Source organism: Nicotiana tomentosiformis, chromosome 5, assembly GCF_000390325.3.
Source record: "Nicotiana tomentosiformis chromosome 5, ASM39032v3, whole genome shotgun sequence".
Taxonomy (NCBI): Eukaryota; Viridiplantae; Streptophyta; class Magnoliopsida; order Solanales; family Solanaceae; genus Nicotiana; species Nicotiana tomentosiformis.
The window spans coordinates 63,839,834-63,854,433 of NC_090816.1; positions in this window are offsets into that span (position 1 = coordinate 63,839,834).

Here is a 14,600-nt window from a genome sequence, read left to right on the forward strand (position 1 = left end):
CACAAGGAGGATCTTTGGGCCAAGTCTTACAACTATTTGGAAGCCCAAATAAAAGTCCTAGAGGAGATGGAATGAGGCCCAAAATATGCCCAAAAAAGAGTAATTGTCGTCAGCCCAAATCAACCCAAAAACAATTTCTAGAATATATATTTAATAGTTATTTTAATCTATGTTGACTTGCATTGGTCTACATGTATGTTGACTACATTGGTCTAAGTGTGGTTGGTCTTCTATGCTTCTAGGGAATATAATTTCTATTTATTGAAGTCTTGATTAGCTCCTTCTTTACTACTATATAAAGGGATGCTTGTCTTTCATTATCATTCAGATTTTGAAGAATATATTATATTGAGAGTTTTTGTGAACCTTTGTCACATTTATTTGGGATTTATTTTTCAACCTACTAGTTCATAGTTCAAGGCAGTAAGATAAGTTCTTCTTTGATATCCTTGATTTCTTTTTTGTATTCTATTGAAGGCGGTTAGTTCTAAATACTAATTGTTGTGTTAAGTTACTCACAAAGCGGTCAAGATCTGAGTCTATTATTTTTGATTCGTTATCTCAACTAAACTCGTTAGATTTCTTCTATAAATCTATACGTTGTTACTTGGATCTTGTCAAGACTTTAGAACTTACGTTCTTGGAAATTCTTGGATTGTTCCCTCGAATTTTCCATATCTTTTATTTTCTAGTTTTCATATTCTTTTCTATATTTGGTTCCGCTCAATATTTTAATTATAAATTTGGGATCTCCCCAACTTTTGTGCTATCATCAGTTGCCGCTTCTTCAGCACCAGCATGCCCGCAAGGGTAAGTTCCTCAAACACCAGCGGGTCATGGTAGATGCCGAGGCAGAGCTCATACTACAAGCGGTCCCCAGAACCGCATATGTGCTTTGGTTGGTCGTCAAGACCAGGAGGCTTCACCAAACATGGTTACATGTACTTTATTAGTGAATTCTCATGATGTGTTTGTGTTGATAGATCCTAATTCTACACTATCATATGTTACTCTTTTTGTTGCTACTAAGTTTGGAATAGAACTAGGAGCCATTAAACCTTTTGTGGTAGCCACCCTAGTTGGTGATTCAGTAATAGCTAGGCATATTTTTAGAGGTTGCACTGTTGGGATTGAATATTATAGTACTACATATGACTTGATTTTGTTAGAAATGGTGGACTTTGATGCTATACTTAGTATGGATTGGTTGTCTTCTTGCTATGCTAATGTTGACTGTAGAGCACATACGATCCAGTTCAATTTTCCAGAAGGGTCAGCTATATAATGGAAAGGTGTTTCTGCATTGCCAAAAGGTAGATGTATTTCATACCTTAAGGTGAGGAAGATGATTGCCAAGGGATGTTTATATCATACATGTTCGAGACATGGAGAATGGAATGAAGACTCTTGAATCAGTTCTAGTAGGTAATGAGTTCCCTGGCGTATTTCCAGATGAGCTTCAAGGTCTTCCTCCAGAGGGGGAAATTGACTTTCCCATCGATATAGTGTCGGGTATGCAACCAATATCTATTCTTCCTTATAGGAAGACACCAGTAGAATTAAAGAAACTTAAGGAGCATTTGAAAGATCTGTTAGATAAGGGTTTATTTCGACCCAACACTTGGGGAGCACCAGTCTTATTTGTGAAAAAGAAAGATGGCTCCCTATGTATGTGCATAGATTACAGACATCAGAACAAGGTCACAATTAAGAACAAATATCCCCTTCACAGAATTGATGAATTGTTCGACCAACTTCAGGGTGCCAAGTGCTTCACGAAGATAGACTTGAGATCGAGCTACCATCAATTTAAAGTAAAAGAGTGTGACATACCTATGACAACATTCAGAACTAGGTATTGCCATTACGAGTTTCTACTGATGTCGTTCGGGCTAACTAATGCCTCATTTGTGTTTATGGATCTTATGAACAACGTGCTTATCTATATGGACCTATTTGTGATAGTGTTTATTGATGATATTCTGGTATATTTCAAGTTTGAATACGAACATGTAGAGCATCTACGCACAGTGTTGGGTATCCTTCGGGACTAGAAGTTGTATGCCAAATTCTCGAAGTGCGGATTCTGGTTGAGTTCGGTAGTATTTCTTGGACTTATAGTACCAACAGAGGGCATCAAAGTAGATGGTCAGAAGATAGAGGTAGTGAAGAATTGGCCCATACCTATAACATCAAATGAGGTACGTAGTTTTTTGGGTTTGACAGGGTATTATAGGAGGATCGTATAAGGGTTTTCTTCCCTTGCAGCGACACTGACTAGATTAACACACAAAGCAGCCAAATTTCAGTGCTCAGATGAATGTGAGTGGAGTTTTTAGGAGTTGAAGAACATGTTGATTACAACTCTTATTCTTACACTTCTAGAGGGATCCGAGGGTTATGTTATTTACTGTGATGTTTCTCGGATTGGCCTAGGTTATGTACTGATGCAGCACGGAAAGGTAATTACTTATGCTTCCAGAAAGTTAAAAAAGCACGCAGAATTATCCTACACATGACTTGGAGCTAGCAGCATTTATTCATGCACTGAAGATTTGGAGGCACTATCTCTATGGTGTTCATGTTGATATCTATACATATCATAAGAGCCTCCAGTACATATTTAAGCAGAAGGAGTTGAACTTGCGGCAGAGGCAGTGGTTAGAGCTGCTAAAGGTCTACGACGTTGACATTCTTTATCATCCATACAAACCTAATGTTATAGTTGATGCTCTCAATCGTATGTCCATGGGGTGTTTAGCTTACTTGCAGCCTTAGAAAATGGAGTTAGATTGATAGATTCAGAGGCTGCAGCAGTTGCAGTTCAGAATACAACTACCACTTGTTTAGTGACTAAAGTGAAATAGAGGCAATATGAAGATCCAGTTTTAATTGAGTACAGTCAGGTATCCAGAAAAAATAAATAGTCACCTTACAGAGTTACTAGTGACAGAGTCCTCAGATATAAAGATAGGCTTTGTGTTCCAGATATTGTAGGGTTATGAAAGCAAAATATGGCTGAGTCACATCACTCCAGGTATGCCATTCATCCAGGCTCTACTAAGATGTACCATGATCGTAAGCAGATTTACTGGTAGGACGGAATGAAATGTGACATAGCAGAGTTCGTGGCCCAGTGTCCTAACTACAAGTAGGTAAAGTTTGAGTACCAAAAGCCTAGCGGTTTTGTACAGGAGATAGAGATCGCAACATGGAAGTGGGAAGTAGTGAATATGGATTTTATCTTATACGCGGAGCATGTATGATTCTATTTGGGTTATAGTTGACATGCTTACTAAATCAGCTCATTATTTGCCTGTTAGAACTACCTATACAACAGAAGATTATGCCATATTGTATATTAGGGAGATTTTATGCCTCTCTGGTGTTTTAGTATCTATCATTTCAGACATAGGTGCACAACTTACAGCTAACTTCTGGCGAACGTTCCAGAAAGGTTTGGGGATGTATGTGAATTTGAGTATAACTTTTCATCCTCAGACAGAGGGACAGGTGGAGCAAACCATACAGACGCTCGAGGACATGTTAAGGGTGTGCGTGTTGGATTTCAAAGGATAGTAGGATGAACACTTACCATTGATAGAGTTTGCATACAATAACAGTTATCATTCCAGCATACTGATGGCGCCTTTTGAATCTTTGTACGGGTGAAAATGCAGATCACGCGTAGGATGGTGATAACAGCACAGCTAGTGTAAGACTTTTAAGTAAAGAGTTAAGAATATAAAAATAGGGGATCTTGAAATAGATGAAGAAAAAGCCAAGTTAATGAAGCTTGAATCCTTTTTTACATTAAAACAAGCAGGGAAGAAGTTCTTGAAGAAAGAAAAATGGTGGAAGAAAATATGTTCAAGTATTTGATACTTAAGACATTATTTAATAGTAAAAGAAGTAGTGAATCAATTAAGAAGAACGAGAATAGAGGGAGGGAACTCAAACGAGGAATCTTACCATTGAATGATCCAAGTTACGATTCAAAGTAGGACAAAAGGGCGAACCCTAAAGAGAACCTCAAAGCTCTCCACAAGCCACAAGACTAATAATATTAATATTCATCACACTTAGTTACAATGATGAAGAAAATACTCCTTTATATAGGAGTAACAGGTGGCTGCCACAATAAAGAAAAAAACACTAAAAGAACATTCTAGGCTTTAATGGTGGTGAAACTAAATCAAATAAGTTGAAGTTTCTTAGGTGCATAGAAGACTACCCACACTTTATTCATTGTAGTCATCATTGAAGACTACAAATACTTTGTTCAATGTAGTCAACATTAATTAGGAAAGCATTAATGAAAGATTCTTGAAACTAGGCGAAATAAACACTAGTTTGGGCTGTTGAAGTTGTTCCTTATTGTGGCTGATTTGGGGCCCATTTCACCTCCCTTTGGATTTCAATTTGGGACTCCAAATAGTTGTAAGAATTGCCCAAAATATCCCATCATAATACCTTTCAATTGCTAAGTGAGGTTTAATGAGCTTGTCTTGAAACATCTTCATTTGAGATATTGTCATGGGCCACCTTGGAGCTTCTAAAACTTCATCCTTGTCCTTTAATGGCGTTGAGCTTCCATGGTTGCAATCAGATGGTTCGAAGTTGGTGAGTCTCAATTAATAGACCCAAATTTGATCCAACAAGCAATGGATAAGGTTAAGCTGATCAGGGAGAGATTGCTAGCAGCCTAGAGTAGACAAAAATCATATGCAGACAACCGACGCCGAGATCTAGATTTACAGGTTGGCGATTGGGTGTTCTTGAAGGTGTCACCTATGAAAGGCGTTATGAGGTTCGGAAAGAAGGGCAAGCATAGACCTAGGTATATAGGTCCATACTAGATCAACAAACGAGTTGGTCGTGTAGCATTTAAATTTGACCTTCCAGAAGACCTTCTGCAGGTACGTCCAGTGTTTCATGTCTCCATGCTTTGGCAGTGTGTTTGAGATCCTTCCAGAGTTGTACCAGTTGATGACGTACAAATCACCGAGCAGTTGACTTTTGAGGAGGTACATGTTGCCATTTTAGATTGGCAGGTTTTTCGATTGAGGACGAAAGATGATTCAGTGAAAGTGTTATGGTGGAGCAATAATGTGGAAGAGATGACTTGAAAAGATGAGAAGGATATGAGAGCTAGATATGCGCATCTATTCACTACTCCAGGTATGTAACGGATCATTGCTTAATGCTTTCGTATACCTTAGTTAACATTTGAAGACGAATGTTCTTAAGGGGAGATTGTTACACCTCGTACTTTCATGACTCGTAGTATACCTCATAACACATATAAGCCCAGTCTCAACCCTCACAATACTGCAATGATGAAAGAGCGGTGTAGGAACTCATAATCACCCGTCAAATCAATAACTCGTGGAGTTTATCCGCTTGCAAGAACCGTCACCTCATTATGAACAGAATAGTGACGTTTTCTCTTCACTATACCTTACATAAATCCAATCGTACCGATTTCAAGTCCAATAACCTTGTCTCACCCAGTACAAGCTGCTCAGGCAATAAGCCACCTCAAACATTGACTAAAATCTCATATGACGCCATCAATGTGCCAACAAGCTAAAACTCGAATATGACACATAAGGAATAACGAACTCTAGCAAAGAACTACCCAGCATGTGTAGCGAGTAAAATGGCCGAACAGATGATATGAACCTATGTCAGAGATGAGAAATAAGGCACACAAAATAAGTATAAGGAATCCACACATGATACCGTTGCGGCATGCAACTCGATCCAAACATGATACCCGTGACGGCGTGCCACCCGATCCATGGATAATAATTAATAGGGAAAATACCCATCAAGCCATAATGCCCAAACCTACGAAATGCCCAAATATCGACCACAAGTATGTCAAGTGCAAAAATACAACCCTGGGGAGACGGATAGTGCCATGCACTACAAATCTCGAGCTCGACTAAAGTGCAATAAACGACAAGCTACATAGGACCACAACACACGTGCGAATAATCAAGCCGTCTCATAACCTACATTGCATAATAGAGTATTACAGAGAATAGCTTATGACAGGAATAACATCCACACCCGAAGACTCTTCCATAAGCAATGCTTTGCTGACAGAGCACATCCGACCTGATGTAGATCTACTAGTGGACCTCAAGTGGATTCTGATAATCCCAAAATAGGTCAATAACCATCCAAAGATCCACAATGACCATTTCATGACATATACGATCAATCAGCAAATCGGGAAAAACTTCCACAGTCCACCACCAAAGGAATGGAGCCCCTCTCAGTCATAACCTCTCCAATTGGCGACATTACCAAAATCTCCATACCTAATTTCAATCTCTAATTTTTTGTATGGTTGGACTCGTGGTCGAATGGGTTTTCGGATTTTGTGACTTTCATCGAATTCCGAGACGTGGTCCCGGGGATTGACTTTTGAGTTGACTTTTTGACTTTTGATTAAGAACTTAGAATTTTTATATGGGATTGATTGCTTTAGCTCGTGTTGATTGTATCAAATTATTTATGGTTAGATTCGTGACATTTGGTGGTTGATTCGCGAGGCAAGGTCTTCTTGGAGTAGAGTTTTGCACGGCTTGAGGTAATTAACACTTCTAAACTTAGTTTTGAGGGTATGAAACCCCGAATTTCATGCTATGTGATTGGTGTTGAGGTAACGCGCATGCTAGGTGACGGGTGTGTGGGCGTGCACCATAGTAATTTTGATTTAGTCGATTCCATGGAACTGTATAGCTATCTTATCTGAACATTATTTCTGTACTCTAAATGTTAGAGCACTTGAGTTGTGATTCATGCTAGAAAACATATTTAGGCTATATGTTGGTACTATTGGGACCCACAATAGTCGATCTTTGCTTTCTTGAAACTTCTTCGTTTGAGATCTTGTCATAGGCCTCTTGGAGCTTCTAAAACTTCATCATTGTCCTTTAATGTCATTGAGCTTCCATGGTTGCAATCAGATGGTTGGAAGTTAGTGAGTCTCAGTTAATAGATCTAGATTTGATGCAATAAGCAGTGGATAAGGTTAAGCTAATCAGGGAGAGATTGTTAGCAGCCCGGAGTCGACAAAAGTCATATGCAGACAACCGATGCCGAGATCTAGATTTCCATGTTGGCAGTTGGGTGTTCTTGAAGGTGTCACCTATGAAAGGCGTTATGAGATTCGGAAAGAAGGGCAAGCATAGCCCTAGGTATATAGGTCCATAGTAGATCAACAAACGAGTTGGCCGTGTAGCATACGAGTTGGACCTTTCAGAAGACCTTCTATAGGTACATACAGTGTTTTATATCTCCATGCTTCGGAAGTGTGTTTGAGATCCTTCCAGAGTTGTACCAGTTGATGATGTACAAATCATCGAGCAGTTGACTTTTGAGGAGGTATATGTTGCCATTTTAGATCTGCAGGTTTGTCGGTTAAGGAAGAAAGATGATTCAGTGAAAGTGTTATGGCGGAGCAATAATGTGGAAGAGATGACTTGAAAAGATGAGAAGGATATGAGAGCTAGATATCTGCATCTCTTCACTACTCCAGGTATGTAACGGATCATTGCTTAATGTTTTCGTATACCTTAGTTAACATTCGAGGATGAATGTTCTTAGGGGGAGATTAATACACCTCGTACTTTCATGACCCGTAGTATACCTCATAACACATATAAGCCCGGTCTCAACCCTCACAATACTGCAATGATAAAAGAGCAGTGCAGGAACTCATAACCACCCATCAAATCAATAACTAGTAGAGTTTCTCCGCTTGCAAGAATTGTCACCTCATTCTGAACGAATTAGTGACGTTTTCTCTTCAATATATCTTACATCAATCTGATCGTATAGATTTCAGGTGAAATAACCTTGTCTCACCCAATACAAGCTGCTCAGGCAATAAGCCACCTCAAACATTGAATAAATCTCATATGACGCCATCAATATGCCAACGAGCTACAACTCGAATATGACACATAAGGAAGAACGAACTCTAGCAAAGAACTACCCAGCCCGTGTAGCGAGTAAAATGGCCGAACAGATGATATGAACATATCTCAGAGATGAGAAACGAGGCACACAAAATAAGTATAAGGAATCCACACATGATACCGTTGTGGCGTGCAACCCGATCCAAACATGATACCCGTGGTGGCGTTCCACCCGATCTATGGATAACAATCAATAGGGATAATACCCATCAAGACATAATGCCCAAACCTATGAAATGCCCAAATATTGACCATAAGTACTTCAAGTGCAAAAATACAACCCTAGGGACATGGATAGCGCCATGCGCTACAAAGCTCGAGCTCGACTAAGGTGCAATAAACAACAAGCTACACACGACCACTACACATGTGCGAATAATCAAGCCGTCTCACAACCCACATGGAATAATAGAGTATTACAGAGAATAGCTGACGACAGGAATAACATCCAACACCTAAAGACTCCTCCATAAGCAATGTTATGCTGAAAGAACACACCTTACCTAATGTAGATCGACTTAGCGAACCTCAAGCTGATTCTGATCATCCCAAAATAGGTCAATAACCATCCAAAGATCCACAATGACCTTTTCATGACACATATGATCAATCATCAAATCGGGAACAACTTCCACAGTCCACCACCAAAGGAATAGAACGCCTCTCTGTCATAACCTTTCCTATTGGTGACATCACCAAAATCTCCATACCTGATTTCAATCTCTAACAATCGAATGGTAATACGTTACACCTGTACCGTCTTCCTGTGGGATATACTCCCACAACCTTCTGCAGCCGATAGTAAAATCTGAACATTAGTGGCCATCGACTATGCTATTTCCATAATGCTAGTCAAGCACCCGTATTTCAATACCCAACGCTTCTTCCACATAAAAGACCATCCTCAAGTTATTTGAAAATAGTGCGAGAATACTCTGAACATCTGAAATCCTCCCCCGCTCCTCCGAGCTCATGAAATTCTTATCAAAATCAAACCACAACCTTGATCATCAACTTCCAATTTCCATACCGCTCACTGCACCTATCATGCCGCTAAGTGAGAGTACAAGAATTTCATCATAAACCCTAAACCACTAGTAGAATAAGCACTTCATCAGCTAGAACCCTCTCACTTCGCTTATTTCAGAAGGACAATTGCAACACGCAACCGAATTCCTATAACCGCGGAAAACATAGAAGTCAAGTCGTGCCCTAATCCTCCATAACACTTTCGAGACATATTTACACATAATCAATACCATCATAATCAAATACCTCTAATTCAATCAAATTACGGAGGTTTTCAAGCCCGCACGTACATCCATGAAACACTTGTATTTCCTTACCACACGGAAAGAACCGGTCATTCCCTTAACCATGCCAATACAATCCACTACTAGGCTGACTCACCTTCTCCCAATTTCTTCTTGACTTGGCTTCAGAATCAATACCTTTATTCAATCACATAACGGATCCCAATCAACACTCATCCCGAATGACACAAATCGCGACACCACGTCGTCTCAATACCCATAATCCATTTCATACCCTCCTCATGCAGTATATAGTAACTCCAACTGATACACCTGCACTGATTAGATCTTCTGTGAATCCGAAGCTATTTCCTCCATCTCTCGAACATCGCACCGCAAACCCGGTGACATTCATAGAAATAATCCAAGTCTCTTTCACACTTCGCTACAAAACTAATTCCTTAGCCACACTATGAACTCGAAAATCCTTAGGCACCGCACTTTACTTCTTGAACCCACTAGAACCATTGATAAGAGTTAGCCACTCTGACCTAGTGCCGAGTACATAACCAAACACTGGTGCTCCGTTAGCACATAACACTTCCAAAGAAGCAACCGGATGAATTCTTTTTCTTGTACATCACATCCACTAGAAGCATAAACACTGAGTCATCACAACACCTGCACATGAATCGATAAGGCGAGATATAGAACACATTCTCAAGTCCTTGGTCCGAATTACCCCTGATGTTTCCTTTTCTTAGTCATAATTAATCTACCAATGCACTGACAACCAGAAACTGTACATGCACATAACCACATGACCCAATCATAGACGGTGGCTCCCCCACTTAGCTTTACACTACAATCACATAGTCCAGACCCCACAACGACTTCTTCTTCCCAGTTACCATGATCCCACACCGTTACTCGGCCAACTTCTCACGAGCTCTTATTGCACCAACCATAACACATCACGAATTATCAGCCACCATCGCACGCTCAACCTCCTAACAGTCGTACCATCTTCTTTAAGTGACCTAAGCTGACATCACAATACATGCATCCTATTGGATAGAAGGCATGACTCTTTATAGGAACTTCATCAGGATTCATGTAATCCCTAACCTTCTCACATGAGATAGCCCCCTTGTGTAACCTCACATTAACCTCCTCCAACATTATTGCTAGAGTTGCATCCATCATGAAATCAATTAATCTCCCAAGGTCTACACTGATCTGCCGGCCGTAAGAACTCTTTTATTCACCAACATCACCCGAAGGTCCAACAATATGGTTGAAACTCGAAGCTGTATTGCATCCAAAACAATAATTGAATACTCACATTTTCCTATATTCCAATCAAGCCCTCAATGTCACGTCCAAAATTCCTAAGCACAGATACCACCTCATGGATCATCTCCCTCGAACCATTAACACTGAAAATGTTGATTCGATCTCGAAGTCACAACACACTGCCATCTCTGATAACTTCCTCATAGGTTCTATCTCACAACACCCTGCCGAGAGATAAACAAATGAAGACCAACATGATGTCAAGCCTCAATGCGTTCAATCAAGACGGTGACACCACAATGTTAATAAGAATTCCACAAAATTTGGAATATACCAAATCTCGACCGTAGCCAACACCAACACTGGGCTGAAATGATAGAACACCCCTCCACAAGTTGACGATAATAGCCCACTCAAATACGCAGGGAGAGACATCCTACACCACCTCCGCAATACCATTACAACTCCTCGATGCCCAATTGATAACAAGCGCTCTACATCGTATAAGAATTAGTAGTAAGGAAATGAAAGAATAAGCTTCAATGGAATCAAATCGCACGACGAGAAATCAAGAAGGGAAGTGCTCCTAACAGCTTTATAGCCTCTCGAAGATAAGTACATACATCTCTGTACCGATCCGTAAGACTCTACTAGACTCGCTCAAGACTCGTGAGACCTACGTGAACTTATTGCTCTGATACCAAGCTGTCACGACCCAAAACATACTATAGGTTGTGATGGCGCCCGACGTCGCCGTTAGGCAAGCCAATGGTGAACTACCAACTTAATTGTTCATTTTATTATTTTTGAAATCATGAATCTTATTAGATAGAGAGATTGATGCATCAAAAATCATAGATACATATGATTTAAGTAAAATATAAAATAAAAGTGTCTCAATGGTAAGCAAAATCATAAACAAATTCTAGAACACCCCAAAACCCGGTGTCACAAGTGCATGAGCATCTACTAGGAAGTACAAAAACAATACAATATCTACCTGGGATACAAGATAGATAGGATAATATAAATAGTTATGATGGAGTCTCCATATGCTGCGGATCATAACATGGGATGCAGCCTACCGTGAAGTCCCCGCAATAGCTATGCCTTTGCGCCCAAAAGAGCACCAGAAATATATTCCTGCACAATAAGTGCATAAGTGTAGCATGAGTATGTAAATCAACACGTACCCAGTAAGTATCTAGCCTAACACTGGAGAAGTAGTAAAGAGGGGTCAACATCGACACTTACTAGTGGTCGAATAAATCAAGTACAGTTGAAAGTAAACAAGTATTTGCATGGTAATTAAACAGTGAATACAAATATAGGTACATGATACGATCCTCATCCAAACAGTAAACACAAGTCATCCAATATTGGTTACCTCCTCAAATGGAGTATATAATATGGTCCCCACCAAGTAGGTCATCACAACTCAAGTCAGGAAAACTCACGGATATACTATCTTTTTGTAAAGTATTACACATGATTCTGCCGAGGCGAATGGCCCGATCCCACAAGAGTATTTCATGAAGTTGCTGAGGTGAACGACCCAATCCTATCGGAGTGTGATACATGATACTACTGAGGCGAAAGGCCAGATCCTATAAAAGTGTGTTACATGGTACTATCGAGGCGAACGGCCCGATCCCATAAGAGTGTGTTACAATAATATCCTGTCGAGGCGAACGGCCCGATCGCATAAGAGCGTGGTAGATAATCCTACCGACGCAAACGGCCCGATCTCATCAGAGTGTGATACACAATCCTGCCAAGGTGAATGCCTCGATCTCATAAGAGTAAGAAGCTTTAACGGGTCCTTGACCCCCACTCACAAATATACGTGTGAGTTATGAAATTTAAGGAAACTTTTCGATGAATATGCACAACGCGGGATAAATTCATAAGGGAAGCATAATTTTTCACGGCTAATAAAGTAGCTCGTCGAATAATTAAAATAGCGAGTCTATTACTCTGCGCGAGTCTAGTCTCAAGTCATAATGCGAAATAAAGTAATTAAACAGGCAAGGATAGCTCAAATAGTACAGTTAAAGCATGGCGTGAATCTAAGGCTACCCGGACATAACCAGGAATTCTAGCATACACACGGACACTCGTCACCTTATACGTGCATAGCTCCCACAACATGTAGCATATAACAGGAATAACACCTACGAGGTAATTTCCCCCTCACAAGGTTAGACAAGAGACTTACCTTGCTCTGAAGTTCCACAACCGGCTCCAACTCCTCTCTAACACCTCAAACTGATGCCCATCGACCCAAAACTAGTCAAACAACACGCAACTCAATCAAAATATACTCCAATAATTATAATTTAACAATTTGTAAAAACTCCCATCTCTGCTCGAAAAGTCAACAAAGCCAACCCTCGGGCCCACGTGCCCGGATTCCAAATTCTTTTGTAAATAAATATTACCTATAACCTCACGAGGCCATACATGCATTTTGTCTAAAAGTCTGAGTTCAAATCGACTCCCAATACTCAAATTCTCATTTCTCAAAACATAGTTAAAGTTTCTTAAAATTTAACTTTGATTCTCTTAATTTTAAATGTTAAATCCCATGTATAATCATGTAAAATAGTTGGAAATTGAATAAAATCACTTACCCAAAGATTGTAGATGAACATCCCTCGTCAAAATCGTCCCTACCGAGCCTAGGGTTTCAAAAATGAGAGAATGTCTCCAAAATCCCGTCTGCCAACCCTTTTACCAGGAACAAATGTCACATTTGCGAACCCTCGCAATTGCGGACAGTTGTTCGCAATTGCGAACCAAAGCAAAATCCACAAACTTTGCAATTGCTAACCAAGGGAAAAATATATGGTCTTCACAATTGCGAACAAATGTTCTCAATTGCGAACCAAGGCAAAATCTACAGTTTACGTAATTGTGAAGGAAATTTTCCAATTGCGATACCTGAGCACCAACAATCTTTCTCGACACAGAAATGGACATAACTCTCTTATACGACATCAGAATTCGATGATTCATGTTGCTATGACTCTGTAATTACAATACGGATCTAATGGTTCAACCAAATCACAAATAACAGGTCGTTTTATCAATATAGTATCTCTTATACCCAAGAAAACGAAGCTGAAACATCAAATAAGAGCGCGACACAACCCAAACACATCCGAAATACACCCGAGGCCCCCGAGACCCTGTCTAATCGCACAAACCAGTCTAAAAACATAACAAAAACTTACTCGCATGATAAAAATACCAAAATAACCTCTAGAATCACGAATAAGATGCCAACACGCAAGAAAATCGCAATGAACTTCAAGAATTTCTAGAATTGCAACCAAACGTCCGAACCACATCAAATCAACTCCAAATAAAATCAAATTTTGTAGATAAGTTCCAAATGACGAAACGGATCTATTCCAAGTCCCGAAACCAAAATACGAGCCCAATATCCTTAAAGTCAAACCATGTTCAATCTTAGGAAAATTTCAAACCTTTAAATGCCAACTTTCCACAATAAGCGCTGAAATGCTCCCGGACCACCTGATACTCAATCCGAACCTGCACCCAAGTACGAAATCATCATAAGAACCTATTGGAACCTCCAACTCATGATTTTAAGATCGTTTACTAAAAATTTAAATCTTGGTCAACTCTTCCAACTTAAAACTTTCGAATTGAGAATTATTCTTCTAATCAACCCCGAACTTTTCGAAAATCAAAATTGACCACACGTACAAATCATAATACATGAAATGAAGATGATCAAGGCCTAAATTTATCAAACAACATGCTAGAGCTCAAAATAACCGATCGGATCGTTACAGATATAGAATATAAAATTTTGGAAAATCGGATTTAAGTTACGGAAAAACCAACTAAGAATTTGCCTTGTAACGAAGCATTTTGAGAAATTAATTTCGTGTGTTATATGATGTCTTTTGGGAACATATTATATACCAAATTAAAGGTATGGAAATATAGTTTTCAATGCTCTTGACCATTATTTCATATGACGTGCATATAAAGAGATATGAACGTCATAAGAACAGCCGGT